The 17,886-nt window shown below is 50.7% G+C and overlaps 1 long non-coding RNA gene across 3 annotated transcripts in view; it reads right to left on the bottom strand.

The window, feature by feature from the left end:
• LOC103351369 (uncharacterized) overlaps positions 1–17,886 on the bottom strand; it is a 108,580-nt gene that overhangs the window by 21,343 nt on the left and 69,351 nt on the right. The window contains exons 1-2 of one of the 3 annotated variants that reach the window (XR_007910912.2): positions 16,535–16,702; positions 14,962–15,094 (exon numbers count right to left, since the gene is read on the bottom strand). This is a non-coding gene — a long non-coding RNA (uncharacterized lncRNA). Of the gene's footprint in view, positions 1–12,155; positions 12,292–14,961; positions 15,095–16,534; positions 16,703–17,886 lie in introns of those variants that run through there. The other 2 variants (XR_011382371.1, XR_007910911.2) reach the window with 2 other exon arrangements.

Below are 17,886 nucleotides of genomic sequence, written 5' to 3'. Positions count from 1 at the left end.
CGGTTATTTACTCTGGGGAACACTCAACATACCGGGCAAAATAGTCCAGTTCCCTTTCCCAAGGCAGAAGCTAGAGCTGTCAAGACGGAAGGGACCGCGGAGTCACTGAAATCAAGGCCCCCTTGCCACACCCCGAGGCCCAGAGCTAGGGCCCCAGTTAGCAAGCAGCAAAAGCGACACTCAGGCCAGTCCTGTGCCGTCCCCAAGGTCACATTGTCACACCCTGACTGCCCCCGCAGTGTCTGCAGAACACAGTTCTTCCAAGGATTTCAACCTGGGCTCTGAGTGCTGCAGGGCCCAGCTATGCAGGAAGGGCCACTCGGGCCCCACTGCACCTGGGCTGGGCGGCCATGGGGAGTCACTGGGGGCATTTGTCACCCAGTTGGCTCAGGAGTACACATGCAAGTGGATAAAAATCTTTGCAGGGCTGGGTTGTTCGTGTTGCAAAGCCACGCCAGGTGCATCAACACTGTAGTACTGACAGTTTCTTGGGTCATCTTTGGTTCCTTAAATGTGTACTTTTACAATGAGGTCATTCTGTTGATTGGACTGTGATGCGACCCATAACACTGGTGCCTAGCAGACAAGTAGGAGCCACTCCCAGAAATCACTGGGGAAGTTCTCCTCATCTACCAAGCATCAGGTGAGCTGGGATGGAGAGTTGCACACACAAAAGCCCAAGCTGCCGCCAGGGTCTCCGGATATGGCATTTGCCCCAGGGCTCACTGGAGGCCAGGAGGCAGCCAAATCATAGCCAGCCCAGAGCCACTGCCTGGCACTTTCTCACTGGACTCCCTGCTGGTGTTGGGGTGCACAGCACACTCTCCCCCACCCAGGACAGGGCATCCGGCAAGGATGATGGGCACACCCAACATTGTGAACCGCACAGGGTTGCTTCTGGGTGATGCCTCCACGGAGCAGAAAGTACCAGGTTTTCACTAGCCGTGAGCAAAACCTGACCCAGGAAATCACCAAGCTGCATCTCCCAGAACTCCAGTCCCAGCCTCACACCATGTGGACCCAGGTACTGCTCCTGTTCCTTTGTGAGCTAGAAGCTCATACTCTGTTCTGCAAAGGTGAGATGAATGAAACTCAAGCATCAGTTCAGGCTCAAGCCCCTGCCATGCCGGGAACATGTCCTCCAGGGCGGTCCTGAGCTCTGTTCTCATCTGCGCTGCCCTTCAAGGCCACACCAGTGGGACAAAGAATCAGCTGCTCTCTGCCCCAGAGGGCTGGTCCTTGGCTCCAGGGAAGAGCACAGAGATGGCCTTGGGAAAAAAGCCTGACCTCCATGGCACCTAAGCCTACGCTAGCTGAACAGGGAGTCACTCCCACCACAGGCCTGCCCGCACGTGTGCTGGGAGGAAGCAGGGCAGCTCTGAGGCCCAGGAAGTGCCATTGCACGGAGGCATTTCATTCCTTCTGCGCTCCTGTACTCAAACACCCAGGCACTACGCGGAAGTCATTGTCTGCGCCACTAAAAGTTCTGCTCTCTCTTGCTCCTCTTATTGCAGCCCAGGGTACACGCTGGCTGTGAGGGAGAATGGGGCCACAACTCAGAGACCGCCCAGGAGGGATCAGTCACACCACCAGGGACTTTGCAGGCAAGTTCACAAAGGAGATGGAGGATCCTAGAGCAAACAAGACCCCAAAGCTCTGGTTGCCGTCTCAGGAGAGGAAGCGCTTGGGTGGGATGTGATTTTCAGGATGTGCCAAAAAAAAAACAAGAAAAAGCAGGTGGTCCTCGGGGTCCCTGGCCACCTTGGGCATTTTTGCTCTGTCCTGCAGCCCAGGGGTGGGATGACACAGCACAGCACCCTCTACCCCTCCCAGGACTTGAAGGCTTCCCCAAATAGGCGAGAGACCCTGAGCAGGAACAGAGAAGGGCATATGAGCCAGAAGAGGGAGCCAGGGAGATCTGCCGGGCTGCCTCACTGGCACACCCGCATGGACCATGCCGAGGCCCCCGGCTGATGGAGCTGCCCTCAAATGAGGTTTCTGGATGAAGGGCCGTGCACAGCAAGTTCCTCTCTGGGAGAAATTTCCAGCACACAAGTCTCTGTCTGAGAGGAGTGCATCCCAAGACCCCCAGTGAGAGTGCCCGACGCTGTGGATGGTAGTGAGCCATGGATCCCACGTCTTCTCATTACTGAGATGACAACTTGAGCTCTTCGTTTAAAGGAAGCCCTTCACAGCTACTCCTTGACATCCGTGGGGTTGCCAGCATCACCACCGTTGCTGGGAGAACCATTATTACGTAAAATAGGGATTTCTTGAACACAACCGCTGTGAGACTGGGATATTGATCTGAAAGCTTAGTTAACTGCAAAGTGACTACTCAGAGGGTAGCATATACAGTGCAGATACACTGGACAAAGGGATGGGATTCACATCCCTGGCAGGATGTTGCAGTATTCACAATGGTGCACCATTTAGACCCTGTGAACTGCTTACTTCTGGAATTTTCCTTTCACTATTTTAAGACTGTAGTTGACCACAGATAGCTACAACTTTACAAAGTGAAAGCACGGACAGGGGACTACTGCCCAGTGAGTGTATCACGGTGAACCTGCTGTGGAGAATTAAGTGGACTGCGTGATCGTGTGCATGTTTGCATGTGTTGGCAAGAGGAAAGAGGAAGAACATTCAGGCCTCACTTCAAGGGCATGGATGGCACAGGCAGGAGAAGAGAGGCAGAGGGGCTCAGTGGGGTGGAGCCATAGTCTCTCTGGTGTCTCTGAAAAAAACAGTCCAAGGAGCAAAACTGTGGGCCTGGTGGGCCTCTATAAAGCACTTGAAACTACTACTGTTGAGTGCCATCAGCTGTCAGAGCCTCTGTCTCTCCTGGACCTCACTAACTTCCTCTACCCCTCCTTAAGTCTCTGTCCAGCAGTTCATCACAAAAGCCCTACAAGTTCCACCACCTTCCTTCTGATTGAGATCTTCGTACCAACTCACTCCCCTCTGCCTATTAGACCCCAGGATCCTTCCTACTCCCCTCAGCACTCCAAACTCTACAAAGGTTTTGAAAACCAAGTCTCTCCATAGTCCAGCTCTGAGCACCATGCCACATGGTGTGCCTTCCCTGCTCCCTTGGCAAACACAGACACAGAAGACATGGAGATGAACGTGACCCTTGTTCTGCCTTTTCCAAGCTTGCCAACCAGGCGAGAGATGGGATCTTTATGCACTCGATCACACAGAGTTCATGGCCACGTGCATGAAACCCAAGAAGAGTGGTTCTTTCTAAGTACATCCAGGAAAGCTCTGGGAGCATCCGGAGGAAAGAGGGATGAAGAGCAAGGCTCCTGGGTTGGGCCAGCCAGGATTGTACCACTCACTTCCTGTTGTGTGGCTTTGCATACATGAACATCTTTGGACCTGGGCTCACCTATAAATTAGGGCTGATGATGCCCACCTCACAGGGCTGTTGGACTTGTGGAGGTTGTATTTTGCACTTGCCTTCTCAATAGGCATTATTTTCATTTCCATGGAGGAAGTAACACTGTAAACTCTCGGAGACCCTACGGGCTAGAGCAGGATTTGGGGCAAGGCTGTGGGGTCAGGCCTGGGTTCAAATCCTAACAAAGGATGTGGCCTTTCTGAACTTCAGTTTCCACTGCTATATGATGGGAATGATAATGCAACCCAACCCAGAGGCTACTGAGAGGACTAAGTGGAACAAGCTTGCAAGATGATTATCAAAAGGCCTGACATGTATTAAGTACTTAATGAATGTTGGTAACTGTCATGGACTGGGAGCTCACATAGCTTGGGCCAACAGGCAGGTGTCACTACCTGGCCAAATCCCAAATGGCCTACTGGGGGCCCAAGGTAAGGTTCTCTGAGGGGCCACAGAGAGTGCAACCACAACCACCAGTTCCAATGACTCCTTTCATCAGGAGACAACATGCATCAAAGACTGTGTACAAACTTCTGTTTGCTCAGCTGATTTCAACACCAGCCCATTGGCCCCACCTCCGTCCAATGAATTCCAGCCTGTTTGTCTGAAACTTCCTTCTCAATAGATAATTTACAAGTTCAGCCTCAAGTAATCAATGGTTTCATCAGTAGTCCTCCCCCTCCTCAATTCAGTCACTCTGAAGACAGGTTGGACCCTGGTCTTGCCTTTGAGCTGCTATGATGATGCAATAATAATCTCTGTGCAGCTTATACAGTGCCTTTGCCACACACAGTCACACTATACGTTGACAACAATCCCTTGAGGCCAATGAGCAAGGATTAGCCCAGCATGGTGAGAGTAAAGGAACCTTCAGTGGACCATATAAGTCTTCTAAATTGGTATTGCTTAGGGCCAGTGACCTGGAAGGGGAACTATCTTGCTGTGCTTCGTACACAGCACTCACATTGCTGTGAGTTGCTTTGGACATGGTTTGGGCAACTGATAACTGCCCCTGGGGACTACCAGACCTCCATCATCACCCAGCCAAGCTTTCTCATGTTACAAATATTAGGTGAGGCCCAAAGACAGGAAGCAGCTAGACCAAGGTCATGAGATGGTCAGTGCAGGACTAAGAACAGGGCTCTGGTCTCCTACTTCCCACCTTCTGGATTTTCCCACTGAATTATCATGCTCAAAACAATTTCTTCTGGTTAATTTTTAATAAAGTTTAAGTAACTAGGACTCAGGTCAAGAATCAGGATATTATCCCTCTGTACACCCTGGCGGACCAAGCTTAATTACTGTCCTTATTTTTAAAACTTTACATTGTTTAGATACAGATGGAATCCCATAGCATTAATACCTGTACCTTTTCTTTCTTTGCTTCACATCAAGTTTATAAGATTAATTCACGTTCCTGAGTGTAATTGTAACTCATGGCTTTTTCATTGTCAGATAGGATTTCATTGTGTGAACATATCGTAACACATTTACCAATTTTACTGTGAAGGGACATTCAGATAATTTCCAGTATTTGGGGGGAAGAATGCTATGGACATTCTTGTACATGGCTTTTGGAATGTCTGAGTCATAGGGTAGCAGAGGCAAGCCCTTTGTGCCTAAATTCCTATCCACAGAAGTGAAGGTTCGCTGCTAAATCCTTTTGTTAGGATACTAATTTGAATTTTTTTCTATTTATTTTGATTGTATCTGAAAGGCCGAGAGACAAAGATGCTCCATCCACTGCTTCACTTCCCAGAGGGCCACAACACCTAGAGCCATGAGATCGGAACTCCATCTGGGTCTCACTCATGGGTAGCAGGACCAAGTACTGAGGCCATCACCTGCTGCCTCCTGGCATGCCCATAAGCAGGAAGCTGAACGGGAAGGGGAGGAGCCAGGACTCAAACAAGGCACTCTGATGTGGGATGCAGGCATCCCAAGCAACAATGTAATCGCTTCACCAAGCTCCCATCCCGCCCATAGGCTTCTGTGATTAGTATACAATCTTCTGATTGGGGACTCTTTTTTTGAGACATATTTATTTATTTGGAAGAGTTACAGAGAAGGAGGGGCAGAGGCAGAGAGAGAGAGATAGAGAGAGAGAGGGAATATCTCTCACCCACTGGTTCACTCCCCAAATGGCCTCAATGGCCAGGGCTGGGCCAGGCCAAAGCCAGAAGCCAAGAGCTTCTTCCTGGCCTGCAATGTGGGTCCAGGGGCCCAACCACTTGGGCCACCCGCTGCTGCTTTCCCGGGCACATTAGCAGGGGACCAGATTGGAAGCATCCAGGACCCGAGCCGGCGCCCATAGAGGAACTCTTTTATTCAATAACCTATAGCAGGTTCCAGCTACTTGCAAGACCAGAGGGACAGAGGGCAGGTGTCACAGCTCTTCCACTGAGCTTCTGTTCTGCGTGGGCACTTAGTCACAAGCTGAAGTCGTCAACAGGAAGGAGGAAACAGGCAGAAAAGCCCTGGCAACCAGGAAATAAATACAGTTCTGGATGCTAGAAGCCGCAGAGACAGCACCTCAAACGATCTGAAGCCGGATGTGGCTCTCCAACCAGCTGTGAATTTGAAAACCCCATCTGCGGCACAACGCTAAGCTGCTATTTTGGAAAAGTCTTTCATCTCTTTCAGAGGAATCTCAGGAGCCCTTCCTTCCTCTTGGAAGGCAGCCAGTCCTCTGCAGAAATCACCTCATCAGCAGGAGCTGAGGCATTCAGCGTGCACTTGTCCAATTCTGAAACGCGGCTTACAAACACGCCTTCTCGGGTGAAGGAAGAAGCCTCCCAGAGCCGTTTCCGTAAGCACCCGCTGGGCCGCTTTGGATGCACGGGTTTCTGTCCTTTTACCCCTCTGAAATGGCAGGAGCCCGGCACCCGCCTAGGACTGTCATGCAGCAGCACTGATACCCTTCAAAGGGTGAGGATTCCACTTCTAAGTGACTGAGCTTTTTTTTTTTTTTTTTTTTTAAAGATTTTATTTATTCATTTGAGAGGTAGAATTACAGATAGAGAGAGAGGCTTTCATCTGCTGGTTCACCCCCAAGATGGCCAGAACAGCTGGAGCTGGGTGCATCCCAAGCCAGGAGTCAGGAGCTTCCTCCACGTTTCCCACACGGGTCCAGGGGCCCAAGGACTTGGGCCATCTTCTGCTGCTTTCCCAGGTCATAACAGAGAACTGGATCAGAAGAGGAGCAGCCAGGACATGAACTGGTGCCCATATGGGATGCCGGCACCGCAGGCGGAGGCTTAGCCCACTACATCACAGCGCTGGCCAGTGACCGGGCTTTTTCCATTACCACGTGTCCGCAGCACCCGAGGGCAGTCATAGCATTCTGTCTGCTGTTTGGTACCATTCATAAACACTCATTCAGCGCTTGGGCCAGACACTGTGTCTGCAGTTGGAGGTGGGCTACTGCAGGAGGCAGTAATGGCTCCTCCGGCTTACAGCTGGCGCTCTAGCGGGCAAAGCAGACATGCGACAACAAGCAGGAGTGTTCTGAGCATGACGGAGACCCAGGAAAGTGCAGGGTACAAGGAGAAGGCTGGAAGGTCCCTGTTAGCAGACAGGCCAAGCCTAGGAGGTGCCAATGAAAGGAGGGAAGCCAAGAGCAGAGCTGGGAGGGAAAAGGCAGTCCACGGACGGAACCAAATGGAAAATCATTGTGGGTGGGGAGGGGGTTTGGGGGGCAGGGCTGGGCTCTCAGAGCCCTAGGGACACACTGAGGACATGGGTGTGCTCTCAAGAACAGCAGGGTGCCACCGGAGCACTTAAAGCAGGGAAGTGGTGTGAACGCACCAGCGCCTTGCAAGGAGCACTGTGGCCCGCAGGCTAAGGGACAGGCTGCAGGGGGTCCCGAGTGATGTCTGGGAGGCTAGGGCAGAGCCTCTGCGAGAGCCCACAGGTTCCCGTCAGACCAGTACAGCGGCAGAGGCCAAGCGGAGGCGTGAATCCGAGTTTGGGGCAGCAACGGAGTCTCTCATCTAACAGCATACTCCAAGGGGCCTTTTCAAGGCAGTAGCAAGGCCTGGGGCCAGGGCCAGAGGCAGCAGAATTAGACTACAGGAGGTCAGCTCCCAGCCTGATGGTGGAAGAGGAAGCTGAAGTTTCCGTGGGCAATCCCAGAGGAAGGGAATGAGAAGTACAGCAAGGGGAGACATTGCTGCAAGAGCAGTAGGGGGACCCAGCGAGATGGCAAGAGGCCAGGACTCCTGGGAGAAGCAAACACCAGGTGACAGGGGCAGTAGAAGCAGGCTCTGGCTTTGTGCTGTACGTGGCTACAATGTAATGAATTCTCTGCCCGCGCCACCTCAGCTTTCAGCTCCCCCAATGCCCTGTGAGCTATGTGCAAGCAGTAGGGTGTGGCGATGGAGTGAAGCAGGACGTGACCCACCACGGGTGGCACCTGACGGAGAGAGCCAGTGGCCTCAAGCAGCAGAGGGTGAGACCTTCTCAAAGCAGGACGCTGGAACAAAAGTTGGCCACGGGGAGCACACAGGGAAAGGCACGGGATACCAGGGCTGCCTGCAATATACAGGGGAGGGGGTTTGAGGCACCCACAGTCAAGATGATGGCAGAAGGCAGGAAGTCATCTGGGCATCCAGGTGGCTGATGGCAGTGCACATACTCCTTCAGCCCTGCTACCCCCGACTTCCTTTTTTTTTTTTTTTTTTTTTTTTTTTTGACAGGCAGAGTTAGACAGTGAGAGAGAGAGAAAGGTCTTCCTTTTCCATTGGTTCACCCCCCAAATGGCTGCCACAGCCAGTGCGCTGCACCTATCCAAAGCCAGGAGTCAGGTGCTTCCTCCTGGTCTCCCATGGGTGTGGGGAGCAAACCGGACTAGACTGAGTTAACTGGAATTAAGACTTATTCTATGCATCTGCTCTCCCACAATATGGCGCTGGGAGAGAAGTAAACAGCTTCCGCACAGCTGCCTCCAGTTCAACCAATAAACAGTAGGACTTGCTCCTGATTGGAGGAGAGCAGCGTACTCGGCATGTGGGCAGCCGAGTTAGGATTGGCGGAGGAGGACTATAAAGGAGGAGAGAGACGGCATGCACGAGGAACATCTAAGGGGAACACCTGTGCAGCCCCCGAAGAGAGCCGGCCGGCGGTGTGCCGCTCCCCTGCGGAAGTGGGGAATGTGGCCAGGGGGAACTGCCCTTCCACGGAGGTGGAAGGGATAGTAGCCAACCCGGGAAGAACCAGCAGCAAACCCAGGGAGGGCCGAGCAGACGAAAGAACAGCGCAGGGTCCTGTGTCGTTCCTCCACGAAGAGGGGGAGCGACATAATGGTGCCGTGACTCGGATATGAAGCCTAGGCAGGGCTTGGTGTCGTTCCTCCACGAAGAGGGGGAGCGACAATGGGGTGCAAGTGCCATCCTCCACTGCATTCCCAGGCCACAGCAGAGAGCTGGCCTGGAAGAGGGGCAACCGGGACAGAATCCAGCGCCCCGACCGGGACTAGAACCCGGGATGCTGTTGCCACAGGCGGAGGATTAGCCAAGTGAGCCGTGGCACCGATCCTAAAGATCACCCTCGTGTTATCCATCCAACACTTAGAGAGAGGAAGAAGTGTCAGGTATTGTGCTGGGTGCTAGGGAGGCCAAGAGAAATAAGACACGATCCCCCAAACAACTCAGAGACAAGGAGCTGTAGAAGTCCTGGAGAGAACCAGGAAATCAGGATTTCTGTTTGAAGAACACCACGTCCTGCCTGCATTTCTTGCTTTTATTCCCGGGTGCAAACACCCAAAAGCATCATGGGGAATAAGGGACAAATTTGCTAACCCTGCTCTCAGCGCATCAGCAGGCTGATCTCAAGTGACAAAAGGCATCAAGATGTAGCAGAAAGTCAAGGAGCGAGTTGAAGGAGCAAGCAGGGGGGAAGGAAATTGCTTCACTTCAGAGGAGCAGAGGGGTGTGGCTGTATTACCCTTCATGTAGACAAGGCAAGCTTGTAGGAAGCAGTTGGCATCCGGGGCAAAGGAGGCAGAAAGAATCTTCCTAGTAATAGGAGGGTGTTAGTAAGGGGCCAGTGGGGCTCACGATGAGGCTAAAAAAGTGACAAGGGAAACAAAGGCAGCTGCCTCCATTGGCCAGAGAGATGTTCGGGCTAAGTGACTGTGCCCACAAAATCTTGGCTCCTAAGAGCTAAATATATACACTGGAAGAGCAATGCAGATAAAAGAATAGAAACACCGCTGAGAAAGGCAAGCATTGAGATGTCACTCTAGTAAATTCATGGGCTTCAAAGAGAAAGCATAGGTTCCTTGGGCAACCAAGGAGGAAAAAGACCAAGTCACTTACAGAAGAAAAAAATAGCAGCCTAGGTTCAGACAGCAAAAAGGCAATTGTAATACAAGAACACAACAGAATTGTGGGGGAGGGGAGAAGGAAAAGCAAGGGGACATGGAAAGAAGGAGCAGGGAGGGAGGGAGGGCAAGTGAGAGAGGGAGGGCTACAAACTGGGTCCCCTGTTCCCAACCATGTCACAGCTCAGCTAACAAGTTCACGGACAAAAGGTCTTAAACATGGAAGGACTTGGGAAATGTTCTTCTCGTGAGCCCTGTAGGGATCTGGTAGGAGGCTGACCACTCAGTGAGCAGAAAAAATGATAGAGCACTAGTGAGTATACCAGATCCTCCTTAACCCTAAGTCCACAATGAAAACAAATGTGAGATTTAGGTGACAGAAGAGATGGCAGGGGTGGGCGTTTGGGAAAGTGGTTAAGACATACACCCACATCCCCTGTGGGACCGCCTGTGTCCAAGTCCCAGCTCCCCTCCCTGGTCCAGCTCGCTGGAAATGGTGCACCCTGGAGGCAGCAGCAACAGCTCAGGCATTCATGTCCCTGCCACCCACATGGGAGACTCAGATTGAGTCCCAGTCTGGTGGCTTCTGCCTGTCCCAGACATGGGAAGTGAACCAGCAGAAGGGAGATCGCTCCCTGTCTGCCTCTCAAGTGTAATGAAAAGAAATAAAATTTTTTAAAATGTTTTTAGCCTGCCATTTGGAAGACTTTTTTTTTTTTTTTTTGGACAGGCAGAGTTAGACAGTGAGAGAGAGAGAGACAGAGAGAAAGTTCTTCCTTCCATTGGTTCACCCCTCAAATAGCCGCCACTGCCGGTGCGCTGCACCTATCCGAAACCAGGAGCCAGGTGCTTCCTCCTGGTCTCCCATGCGGGTGCAGGGCCCAAGTACTTGGGCCATCCTCCACTGCCTTCCCAGGCCACAGCAGAGAGCTGGACTGGAAAAGGAGCATCCGGGACAGAACCAGTGCCCCAACAGGGACTAGAACCCGGGATGCCGGCGCCGTAGGTGGAAAATTAGCCTAGTGAGCCACAGCACTGGCCCTGGAAGACTTTTTAAAAAGGTCGTAAATACTATATAAGTATTTCTAACAAAGTAGAAATATTACATACCAAAGGAGAGAAAAAAGGGAGGGGTGGTAAGTTGTAGATTAATGCATTGATACCCTAATCTTTCATAAAATGTGATGTCAAAGAAAATCATTAAAAGGTGATAGATCAGATATAATAATGGTTAAATACATTTAACAGTATAAAGATTAAAATATATTATTGACTAAAATTATAGAGTAAAAGAGAGCAATGATATTATAAAGGAAAAGAATATATTAATTTTATTATCACTCATAGGAAATAGGTACTCTATAAATAATTAGAGGATTAAAGATATTAAACCAAATTAGGCTAATGAAGGTAAATAATATTATTTAAAGGGCAGAGAGAGAGAGAGAGAGACCCTCCATCCACTGGTTAACTCCCCCAAATCTCCCAACAGCTAGGCTGGGCCAGGTCAAAGCCAGGAGGCCGGACTCAGTCCAGGTCTTCCACACGAGTAGCAGGAACCCAGGTATTTGGGCCATCCCCTGCTGCACCCCAGAGTTTGCATTAGCTGAAAGTTGGAATTGGAGTGGAGCTGGGAGTCTAATCCAGATATTCTGCTTTGGGAGCAGCAACCTAACCACTGCACCAAATACCCACCCAGTGTTTGTAAGGAACTTCAAAAGGAAAGAACTAGTTGGAAATATCTGAACCCCTGACCAATTACCAAGAATAAAACAACCTGGAAATACGTGCCTCCTGGTATAACTTAGCACTACCACTGAAGTATTTTTGCAATATATATATATATATAATATTTTATACACACATATCAAGACTGTGTTTAATGAACAAGTTATAGGAAATATAGCCGATAGATAAATAAGCTAAATATCACCATGGGAAAGCAATCAGTCAAACCCAGAGAGTAGGAAGTTTTATAGGATAAATGATTCTTGAAAAAAGATCAGAGACGGAGGGAGTAAACATTATCATTTAAAACAATTGAAGTAAAATACAGAATAAGCACCATTTGTGTTCTTTGTTTGGATTCAAATTTGAAAACCAACCAAGAAAGGTAATTGAGCTTTTTGTTGGTAACAATCTCCCCACTAGAAACTCAAAAACATCACCTTGTTTCTCTGCAGAAGAGAAGGAAACGAAAGCACCCAGCACAATGCCTCAGTTCCTAAGTCAGAGGCGTGGGGAGCAGACAGTCTCCCATGTGGACTGCTCCACAGCCCTGTCAGTCTGCGGGAGGAAAAGCAAACCTTCCAGAAAGACACCACTTCAGGCAGAGCAGCAGTCAAAGTTCTGTGCTAGTCAGACTTCCATGACTACAACTACAATACCTAAGAGAGCGTCTTAGGAAGGAAATGGTTGATTTCAGCTTACACTTTGGAGGTTCACAGTCCAAGATCAGTGGCACCCTTGGTTTAGGCTTCGGATGAGGCTGGAGGATAGCAGAACAGCGCCCCCCCCCCCCCCGCCATGGCAACCTGGGAGCAGAGAGACCCAGGAAGCATGTCAGCTTACATAGCCAGCCCCACTGCGAGTCCTACCCTCTGAGGACAAGCCCCCAAGCACCATGAGGTCATCACAATGCCATGTAAAGTGCTTCGGAGCACGGAGGATGTGTTCACTCAGAACCACCCCATGGGACAGAGATTATCTCCACTCCACATATGAGGCCATTGCATCATGGAGATGAGAGGAAATCTAGCCCAAGGTCATACACTTGGAGGTGGTGGAGATGTATTTGAAACCAGGAAATGCAATTCCAGAGCAAGGGCCTCTCACCTAGATCTACTCCCTAGATCTACTCCCTAGATCTACTCACCTAGATCTACTATGTCTGCATTTGGGAATAGCACCCCCTGGAGCTGTGAAGACAGCACCTCCTCCAAGAATGTACATGTGGGCCTGCCTTAACCACTAGGCAATTCAGCCTTCCATAAATGAATGTGTGAGTGGGTAAATACTCATAAGCGAATGATGAAGTCTCTTCATTTGGTCTTACTAAGCAGATGGCGTCTTCAGTTCTGCCTCATTTCAAGAACGCTGAGTGCAGAGGTATCCGTGCCAAGACTGTCCTGATTGAGTTCCAGCAACTTTTTGCTAACTCGGCTTTAGTTCTTGGGAATACATCAGTTGTCAAATTGCCTGATCGGAAATGAAGTGATGCTGGCCTAGTTCCTGTTGGCTACTCTGGATTCCTCCAACTGAGAGGGAGAGCAGTCAGCCCTGTGTCTGAAACACTGAAATACACTTTCAACTGTTACCAAGGATCTCACTCATGTCCTTGATAACATAATTTTCCCCATCCAAGATCTGATCCAGGATCCAGGATGGTGCATTGCATCTAGTTGTCGTTGTCTCGTTAGTCTTATTTAATTCCAAGAACTTAAGCCTTTGTCTTTCATGACCTTGACATTTTTTATTTTTCAAATATAGACCACATGTACTGTTCTTTAAATTTGTTGATTTTTTAAGTTGTGATGGGATTAGCCTATCTACTTCTGGCATGCGTACCAGCAGCTTTCTTGACAGTCATGGAGAGAGAGTCAGTCAAAGGCATGAAGCAGAAAGGTAGAAAAGAGAAAATTAACCTTCACGAACCTCTTGGTCCAGTGGAGCCGGATGTTCCAGTTACAAAAGCCAATAAATTCCCCTTTTTTTGCTTCAACGAACCTGAGTTAGGTTTGTGGCTATTTTGACTTACTCAGACCTCAACGAGTTGTCTTAGACCTCACAGAAAATCAGCAGGACCAAAGCAAGTCTGACCTGAAGGAAGTATCCCAGGGCCACCACGTGACATTAACCACCTTCTCAGTAAGGAGTCAGGGGCCCATAGCAGCGGCTACTTTCCCTTTATTCCTTCCTGAGAGCCTTGCCTCTGGAGAACCCCCGAGGTGCTGTGTACTGGACAGGGCCCAGGGACACGAGAGGAATCTGGTTTATACAGTCTAGGAGTGCAGTCCTTCTCTTCTCTCTGCCTTTGTCCCTTCTCCAGAGCCTGCCTCCCTCTTCTCTGCCCATCAGCTTGCAGTCGCTAGCGATCCTACATCCCTTTACCATTTACCTAATTGACCGCATCACTAGCTTGTTCTACAAGTGCAGGTACATAGAAGCTTTAGCCTCTGGAAGAGGAGCAATGGAGTAGGTGCAGGCAGCTTTCACTGGAGGCATGTGGCCAATCCATCCTCCTGCCTCGAACACTGAACACTCTTCCTGCTAGATATTGTATGTGACGACCGGATCTGACCAGTTCCTCCAAGTTCACACTTCCTTGGGTTATCATATGCTACATTTATCCACATATGGAGGGTGTGTTATTTCCTGGGGCTGATGTAACAAAATCCCACAGACTGGTTGTCTTAAACTCAAGTGTGTTTTCTTACAGTTCTGGAACCTGGAAGTCCAAGTTACAGATGCAGGCAGGCGTGGTCCCATCTGAAGCCGCTCTCATTGGTTTGCTTCCTTATTTCTGTGTCCTCACCTGGCCTTTCTGTGGGCACACACATGTCTGGGGTCTCAATTTCTACACCAATCAGATTTGATGAGGGCCCCACCCCAACCGCCTCATTTTAACTTAATCATCTCTTTGATGGCCCTGTCTCCATCAGCAGTCATATTTTGAGGGGTTAGAGCTTCAACATACAAATTCAGGAGTGGAGGGGACACCACTGAACCCTTATGAGAAGGAAAAGAATATTATATCAGTTAGGAATGCCCTTGACCTGCATTCAACTTAACCCAACTTAAAAGTATTTAACCGGGGCCGGCGCTGTGGCGCGGGTTAACACCCTGGCCTGAAGCACTGGCATACCATATGGGCGCCAGTTCGAGTCCTGGCTGTTCCTCTTCCAATCCTGCTCTCTGCTATGGCCTGCAAAAGCAGTAGAAGATGGCCCAAGTCCTTGGGCCCCTGTACCCATGTGGGAGACCTGGAAGAGGCTCCTGGCTTCAGATCGGCACAGCTCTGGCCATTGTGGCCACCTGGGGAGTGAACCAGTGGATGGAAGACCTCTCTCTCTGTCTCTACCTCTCTCTGTAACTTTGTCTTTCAAATAAATAAATCTTTTTTTTAAGTATTTAACCAATATAGACACTGAATTATTTCAATTCCCGAGAGAAATGTGGAGATGTTTGTTCCCAGAATGATGCAGTGGCCTATACCAAGGACCACATCTCTCCTTACCTTTGCATGGGCTGCATGGGAGGGCTTTGTCCTTGTACTTGTCACAAGGCGGCTGCCGTAGCTCTGGATAGCATTCTAACAGGCGTCCCTTGGCAAATTATTGGCCAGAATTGAGTCATGTGGACACTCACAGCTGCAAGAGAGATAGAGAAAGTAAACAGCGGTCCAAGAAGCTGGGCTGGATGCAGAGAGGTAACGCAGCAGGCCTGAGGCTGCTCGCCGGAAGGAGACCTGTTTACAAGGTGGGCCCTCGGCTGCTGTCTGGGAGCCTGGATTTGGGGAAAGACCCCACCATTCCCAGACCTGACAAGAGTACTCCCTGTGCTCAAACTGCTTGTGAAAACCATAGCTTCATGCTAAACACCTCTTTTCCATACCAGGTATGTCGGTATCTCCTGGGAAGACACCGACATGATCAGCCCCCAGCAGCAGTCTTGGGGCTGAGTCTCTGTCGAGCTTCACTGGTACAGGACAAGAATTTTACAAGAACTGTCACAGCTTGCACGTGACACTGTGACTCCACCAGGGGAGGACTCAGAAGCTTGGCTCCATCCACCTTGTCTCTCTGCTGATACTGCTTTGTGTGCAGCCCTTCCTTGGGATAAATCGTGGCCGTGAGGATGACTAGATGCTGAGTCCCGTGAGACTCCCTACCGGCTCACTGGATGAGTGAGTCAGGGGTGGTCTTGCAGATCTAGACACAGATAACCTCCAAGGTCTGAGGCCAAATGGGATTCATTGCCTAGGGCCTGGCCACACTGGAGTGCTGTCCGTTGAGAAGAGGAATGAGATGGCTGTGGGAATGACAACAGTGGCTTCAATGCAAGTTTCTAATACCCAGCAGCAGACATATTTACCAGAAGAACAGGATCCCTAAAGCCATCTGTAGGGCTTTTATCACTTGCAGCCAGAGCCAGATCGTAAATCCTGGAGGCTCATTGTACTGCCTTGAGGGGAGGAAGCTCCTGATCCCTGATTTTGGTTGATAGTTCAGTACCACCAGAGAATGAGCAAAAGAGACGACCCTCAAATCCATTTCCACTCTGAAGTTTCTGGCTATTCAACCGCCTTGCCTCCATACGCATGGGAAGAAGAAAATGCAAGTGGTCCCATGCATCTGTTTCCCATGGGGTTGTCAGAAGCATGAAGACATGAACAGAGCTGCAGAGAATGACATGTGGCCGAAGACGACCCTGGAGGGAGATTCTGGACTATTCAAGCCCTTCGCCCACCCCAGTTCTCTTCAGTTGCAATCTGCCCATTTCAATTAACAAATACTCATAGTCCTGCGTCCTTGGGCTGGGGCAGGGATAGATAAAAGTAGAAGGCAGGACACATTCCCTCATGGAGCCTGCTATAAACACTGAGAAGCAAAGCTGGGTGCTCTGAACTGTGCATGCAATGAGACAGGAATGCAGGCGGGGGCGGGGCGGGGAGTGGGCTCCCTGGGGACAGGACTAGAATTAGGTCTTGAGAAATGAGATGGCTTTAGACCAATTCAGGAGTTGGAACTGAACTACACAGCAAAGCAAGGCACCGAAGCAGAAATGAAATCAGTCTGATCAGGGCTCACCAGGGAGACTGGCTGAGGGCTTCCAAGAGTGAGGAGACCGAATAGTGGCCAGTGAATAGGACAAGGCTTGGGAAGGAGGATCTTGAAAACAGGTGAGCAGAAGAACTGGGAGCTTGAACTTGATGAGCCTAGCCAGCCATCTGTCACGGCTGGTGCAGGCTCTTGGACAGGGCTGCAGCCTCCGCCCCGCAGAGGTTTGCAGGGACAGCTGGAGACAGGAGAATCACTAGGGGGCAGCCCAGCCCCCAGAAACGGAGGGGCTGGAAGGGGGAAGAGTCAGAGAACAAAGATGGGCAGGATGGAGATGCATAAATGAAGGCAGGAAGAGCCAGGGCTCAGAGACAAAGCCCAGACACTAGACACAGAGGCCAGGCAGCCTGGCTCCAGGACTTTCTGCCCGGGAGACCCGGGAGACCCGGGCTCAGACAGAGGACGCACACAGCTGTTCCCGATCGCCATGAAGCTCCGCACTGACACCCTGACACCGCTTGCAAGGTTACGAAACTGCTTGGCAAGGCTCCTCCTGGCTTTTTGGAAACCCCTTTGAGGGAGTGTCTGCTTCTCCCCACCCCCTTCCTCTCTCTCTTTCTTTCCCCTTGCCTCTCCTCCTCCCCCTCTACCTTTCTGGCTTCTGAAGACAAAAAAAGCACAGCTTGATGGAGCCAGGCAACATTAGGAAGATTCCAAAACACCCCCACCAGCCTGCTTCCCACTGCCTCATCCCAGAAACATTTGTAAGGGGAGGGGCCTCCAGGGGGGCGCCTCTGGTTCTCCAAACTCCCAAGCTCTGCCAACCAGCTTGGGCAGAGAGCAGATGCTGTGCCATTTAGGACAGGAAGGACACAGCTCGCCATAACAACTGGTGTCCATTGCAGCAGACAATACAGCCTGAACAACTCTCTGTAGGCCCTGGGAGTCCCCTCAAGGGGGCAGGCCTGTCTCTTCTTACCCGTGTGTGTGTGTGTGTGTGTGTGTGTACAGTAACCCGTCTCAGATTAGGAAAGAGTCATTGTAACAATGGACTCCTGCAGCTGTAGATGGGGATTTGAAACCCCAAGCCCTGCCCCCAAACCAGCCTTTACCGTTCACTGAGCCATTGTCACATCAACTAATAAATCCTGATGCCTGGGAAATCCTGGATCTTGGGAATGATCTGATATGGGGGGGGGGGGGCGGAGAGGGAGAGGGAGGGGGGAGAGTGTTAGAGGGATAGAGTAGGAGAGGGGGAAAGGGGAAGAGGGGGAGAGAGGGAGAAGAGGAGAGAGGGAGGGGAAGAGGGGGAGAGGGGGAGAAGGAGAGGGAGAGGGGGAGGGGGATGGGGAGAGAGAGGGAGAGGGGGAGAGGGAGAGGGG

The sequence above is a fragment of the Oryctolagus cuniculus genome, chromosome 15, assembly GCF_964237555.1.
Source record: "Oryctolagus cuniculus chromosome 15, mOryCun1.1, whole genome shotgun sequence".
NCBI classification, from domain to species: domain Eukaryota; kingdom Metazoa; phylum Chordata; class Mammalia; order Lagomorpha; family Leporidae; genus Oryctolagus; species Oryctolagus cuniculus.
The sequence above is the reverse complement of the archived record's forward strand: the minus strand, read 5'-3'. Positions and strand labels throughout refer to the sequence as shown.